Below are 7,129 nucleotides of genomic sequence, written 5' to 3' on the forward strand. Positions count from 1 at the left end.
TAGATAGATAGATAGATAGATAGATAGATAGATAGATAGACCACAACACTGTCTGGGATAGATAGATAGACCACAACACTGTCTTGGATAGATAGATAGACCACAACACTGTCTAGGATAGATAGATAGACCACAACACTGTCTGGGATAGATAGATAGACCACAACACTGTCTGGGATAGATAGATAGATAGACAACACTGATAGGGATAGATAGATAGATAGATAACACTAGATAGATAGGATAGATAGATAGACCACAACACTGTCTGGGATAGATAGATAGATAGATAGATAGATAGATAGACACTGTCTGGGATAGATAGATAGACCACAACACTGTAGATAGATAGATAGATAGACCACAACACTGTCTGGGATAGATAGATAGACCACAACACTGTCTGGGATAGATAGATAGACCACAACACTGTCTGGGATAGATAGATAGACCACAACACTGTCTGGGATAGATAGATAGATAGATAGATAGATAGATAGATAGATAGATAGATAGATAGATAGATAGATAGATAGATAGATAGATAGATAGATAGATAGACCACAACACTGTCTGGGATAGATAGATAGACCACAACACTGTCTAGGATAGATAGATAGACCACAACACTGTCTGGGATAGATAGATAGACCACAACACTGTCTGGGATAGATAGATAGACCACAACACTGTCTGGGATAGATAGATAGACCACAACACTAGATAGATAGATAGACAACACTGTCTGGGATAGATAGATAGACCACAACACTGTCTAGGATAGATAGATAGACCACAACACTGTCTGGGATAGATAGATAGACCACAACACTGTCTGGGATAGATAGATAGACCACAACACTGTCTGGATAGATAGATAGATAGATAGATAGATAGATAGATAGATAGATAGATAGATAGATAGATAGATAGATAGATAGATAGATAGATAGATAGATAGACCACAACACTGTCTGGGATAGATAGATAGATAGATAGACCACAACACTGTCTGGGATAGATAGACTACAACACTGTCTGGGATAGATAGATAGACCACAACACTGTCTAGGATAGATAGATAGACCACAACACTGTCTGGGATAGATAGATAGACCACAACACTGTCTAGGATAGATAGATAGACCACAACACTGATCTAGGATAGATAGATAGATAGATAACACTGTCTGGGATAGATAGATAGACCACAACACTGTCTGGGATAGATAGATAGACCACAACACTGTCTGGGATAGATAGATAGACCACAACACTGTCTGGGATAGATAGATAGACCACAACACTGTCTGGGATAGATAGATAGACCACAACACTGTCTGGGATAGATAGATAGACCACAACACTGTCTGGGATAGATAGATAGACCACAACACTGTCTAGGATAGATAGATAGACCACAACACTGTCTGGGATAGATAGATAGACCACAACACTGTCTGGGATAGATAGATAGACCACAACACTGTCTGGGATAGATAGATAGACCACAACACTGTCTGGGATAGATAGATAGACCACAACACTGTCTGGGATAGATAGATAGACCACAACACTGTCTGGGATAGATAGATAGATAGATAGGGATAGATAGATAGATAGATACACTAGATAGATAGATAGATAGATAGATAGATAGACCACAACACTGTCTGGGATAGATAGATAGACCACAACACTGTCTGGGATAGATAGATAGACCACAACACTGTCTAGGATAGATAGATAGACCACAACACTGTCTGGGATAGATAGATAGACCACAACACTGTCTGGGATAGATAGATAGATAGATAGATAGATAGATAGATAGATAGATAGATAGATAGATAGATAGATAGATAGATAGATAGATAGATAGATAGATAGATAGATAGATAGATAGACCACAACACTGTCTGGGATAGATAGATAGAAGACCACAACACTGTCTGGGATAGATAGATAGACCACAACACTGTCTAGATAGATAGATAGACCACAACACTGTCTGGGATAGATAGACCACAACACTGTCTGGGATAGATAGATAGACCACAACACTGTCTGGGATAGATAGATAGATAGATAGACTGATAGGATAGATAGATAGATACCACAACACTGTCTGGGATAGATAGATAGATAGATAGATAGATAGATAGATAGAAGACTGTAGATAGATAGATAGATAGACCACAACACTGTCTGGGATAGATAGATAGACCACAACACTGTCTGGGATAGATAGATAGACCACAACACTGTCTGGGGATAGATAGATAGATAGATAGACCACAACACTGTCTGGGATAGATAGATAGATAGATAGATACACTGTCTAGATAGATAGATAGATAGATAGATAGACCACAACACTGTCTGGGATAGATAGATAGACCACAACACTGTCTGGGATAGATAGATAGACCACAACACTGTCTGGGGATAGATAGATAGATAGCCACAGCACTGTCTGGGATAGATAGATAGACCACAACACTGTCTAGGATAGATAGATGAGCCACAACACTGTCTGGGATAGATAGATAGCCACAACATAGATAGATAGATAGATAGATAGATAGATAGATAGATAGATAGATAGATAGATAGATAGATAGACCACAACACTGTCTGGGATAGATAGATAGACCACAACACTGTCTAGGATAGATAGATAGACCACAACACTGTCTAGGATAGATAGATAGACCACAACACTGTCTGGGATAGATAGACTAGATAGATAGATAGATAGATAGATAGACCACAACACTGTCTGGGATAGATAGATAGACCACAACACTGTCTGGGATAGATAGATAGACCACAACACTGTCTGGGATAGATAGATAGACCACAACACTGTCTAGGATAGATAGATAGACCACAACACTGTCTGGGATAGATAGATAGACCACAACACTGTCTGGGATAGATAGATAGACCACAACACTGTCTGGGATAGATAGATAGATAGATAGATAGATAGATAGATAGATAGATAGATAGATAGATAGATAGATAGATAGATAGATAGATAGATAGATAGACCACAACACTGTCTGGGATAGATAGATAGACCACAACACTGTCTGGGATAGATAGATAGACCACAACACTGTCTAGGATAGATAGATAGACCACAACACTGTCTGGGATAGATAGATAGATAGATAGACCACAACACTGTCTGGGATAGATAGATAGACCACAACACTGTCTGGGATAGATAGATAGACCACAACACTGTCTGGGATAGATAGATAGATAGATAGATAGATAGATAGATAGATAGATAGATAGATAGATAGATAGATAGACCACAACACTGTCTGGGATAGATAGATAGACCACAACACTGTCTGGGATAGATAGATAGACCACAACACTGTCTGGGATAGATAGATAGACCACAACACTGGGATAGATAGATAGACCACAACACTGTCTGGGATAGATAGATAGATAGATAGATAGACCACAACACTGTCTAGACCACAACACTGTCTGGGATAGATAGATAGACCACAACACTGTCTGGGATAGATAGATAGACCACAACACTGTCTGGGATAGATAGATAGACCACAACACTGTCTGGGATAGATAGATAGACCACAACACTGTCTGGGATAGATAGATAGATAGATAGATAGATAGATAGATAGATAGATAGATAGATAGATAGATAGATAGATAGATAGATAGATAGATAGATAGATAGATAGATAGATAGATAGACCACAACACTGTCTGGGATAGATAGATAGACCACAACACTGTCTGGGATAGATAGATAGACCACAACACTGTCTAGGATAGATAGATAGACCACAACACTGTCTGGGATAGATAGATAGACCACAACACTGTCTGGGATAGATAGATAGATAGATAGATAGATAGATAGATAGATAGATAGATAGATAGATAGATAGATAGATAGATAGATAGATAGATAGATAGATAGATAGATAGATAGATAGATAGATAGATAGACCACAACACTGTCTGGGATAGATAGATAGATAGACCACAACACTGTCTAGGATAGATAGATAGACCACAACACTGTCTGGGATAGATAGATAGACCACAACACTGTCTGGGATAGATAGACTACAACACTGTCTGGGATAGATAGATAGACCACAACACTGTCTGGGATAGATAGATAGACCACAACACTGTCTAGGATAGATAGATAGACCACAACACTGTCTGAGATAGATAGATAGATAGATAGATAGATAGATAGATAGATAGATAGATAGATAGATAGATAGATAGATAGACAACACTGTCTAGGATAGATAGATAGACCACAACACTGTCTTGGATAGATAGATAGACCACAACACTGTCTAGGATAGGATAGATAGATAGATAGACCACAACACTGTCTGGGATAGATAGATAGATAGATAGATAGATAGATAGATAGATAGATAGATAGATAGATAGATAGATAGATAGATAGATAGATCACAACACTGTCTGGGATAGATAGATAGACCACAACACTGTCTGGGATAGATAGATAGACCACAACACTGTCTGGGATAGATAGATAGACCACAACACTGTCTGGGATAGATAGATAGACCACAACACTGTCTGGGATAGATAGATAGACCACAACACTGTCTAGGATAGATAGATAGACCACAACACTGTCTGGGATAGATAGATAGACCACAACACTGTCTGGGATAGATAGATAGACCACAACACTGTCTGGGATAGATAGATAGACCACAACACTGTCTAGATAGATAGATAGACAAGATGTCTGGGATAGATAGATAGATAGATAGATAGATAGATAGATAGATAGATAGATAGATAGATAGATAGATAGATAGATAGATAGATAGATAGATAGATAGACCACAACACTGTCTGGGATAGATAGATAGACCACAACACTGTCTGGGATAGATAGATAGACCACAACACTGTCTGGGATAGATAGATAGACCACAACACTGTCTGGGATAGATAGATAGACCACAACACTGTCTGGGATAGATAGATAGATAGATAGATAGATAGATAGATAGATAGATAGATAGATAGATAGATGATAGATAGACTGTCTAGATAGATAGATAGATAGATCACAACACTGTCTGGGATAGATAGATAGACCACAACACTGTCTGGGATAGATAGATAGACCACAACACTGTCTGGGATAGATAGATAGACCACAACACTGTCTGGGATAGATAGATAGACCACAACACTGTCTGGGATAGATAGATAGACCACAACATAGATAGATAGATAGATAGATAGATAGATAGATAGATAGATAGATAGATAGATAGATAGATAGATAGATAGATAGAGACCACAACACTGTCTAGGATAGATAGATAGACCACAACACTGTCTGGGATAGATAGATAGACCACAACACTGTCTGGGATAGATAGATGAGCCACAACACTGTCTGGGATAGATAGATAGACCACAACACTGTCTAGGATAGATAGATAGACCACAACACTGTCTGGGATAGATAGATAGACCACAACACTGTCTGGGATAGATAGATAGACCACAACACTGTCTGGGATAGATAGATAGACCACAACACTGATAGATAGATAGATAGATAGATAGATAGATAGATAGATAGATAGATAGATAGATAGATAGATAGATAGATAGATAGATAGATAGATAGACCACAACACTGTCTGGGATAGATAGATAGACCACAACACTGTCTAGGATAGATAGATAGACCACAACACTGTCTGGGATAGATAGATAGACCACAACACTGTCTGGGATAGATAGATAGACCACAACACTGTCTGGGATAGATAGATAGATAGATAGATAGATAGATAGATAGATAGATAGATAGATAGATAGACCACAACACTGTCTGGGATAGATAGATAGACCACAACACTGTCTAGGATAGATAGATAGACCACAACACTGTCTGGGATAGATAGATAGACCACAACACTGTCTGGGATAGATAGATAGACCACAACACTGTCTGGATAGATAGATAGATAGATAGATAGATAGATAGATAGATAGATAGATAGATAGACCAGATAGACTGTAGATAGGATAGATAGATAGACCACAACACTGTCTGGGATAGATAGATAGACCACAACACTGTCTGGGATAGATAGATAGACCACAACACTGTCTGGGATAGATAGATAGACACTGTCTAGGATAGATAGATAGACAACACTGATAGATAGATAGATAGATAGATAGATAGATAGATAGATAGATAGATAGATAGATAGATAGATAGATAGATAGATAGATAGATAGACCACAACACTGTCTGGGATAGATAGATAGATAGACCACAACACTGTCTAGGATAGATAGATAGACCACAACACTGTCTGGGATAGATAGATAGACCACAACACTGTCTGGGATAGATAGATAGATACATACACTGTCTGGGATAGATAGACTACAACACTGTCTGGGATAGATAGATAGACCACAACACTGTCTGGGATAGATAGATAGACCACAACACTGTCTAGGATAGATAGATAGACCACAACACTGTCTGGGATAGATAGATAGACCACAACACTGTCTGGGATAGATAGATAGACCACAACACTGTCTAGGATAGATAGATAGACCACAACACTGTCTGGGATAGATAGATAGATAGATAGATAGATAGATAGATAGATAGATAGATAGATAGATAGATAGATAGATAGATAGATAGATAGATAGATAGACCACAACACTGTCTGGGATAGATAGATAGATAGACCACAACACTGTCTGGGATAGATAGATAGACCACAACACTGTCTGGGATAGATAGATAGACCACAACACTGTCTGGGATAGATAGATAGACCACAACACTGTCTGGGATAGATAGATAGACCACAACACTGTCTGGGATAGATAGATAGACCACAACACTGTCTGGGATAGATAGATAGACCACAACACTGTCTGGGATAGATAGATAGACCACAACACTGTCTGGGATAGATAGATAGACCACAACACTGTCTGGGATAGATAGATAGACCACAACACTGTCTGGGATAGATAGATAGATGGGATAGATAGATAGACCACAACACTGTCTAGA

The sequence above is a fragment of the Oncorhynchus nerka genome, linkage group LG22, assembly GCF_034236695.1.
Source record: "Oncorhynchus nerka isolate Pitt River linkage group LG22, Oner_Uvic_2.0, whole genome shotgun sequence".
In the NCBI taxonomy this organism is placed as follows: Eukaryota; Metazoa; Chordata; class Actinopteri; order Salmoniformes; family Salmonidae; genus Oncorhynchus; species Oncorhynchus nerka.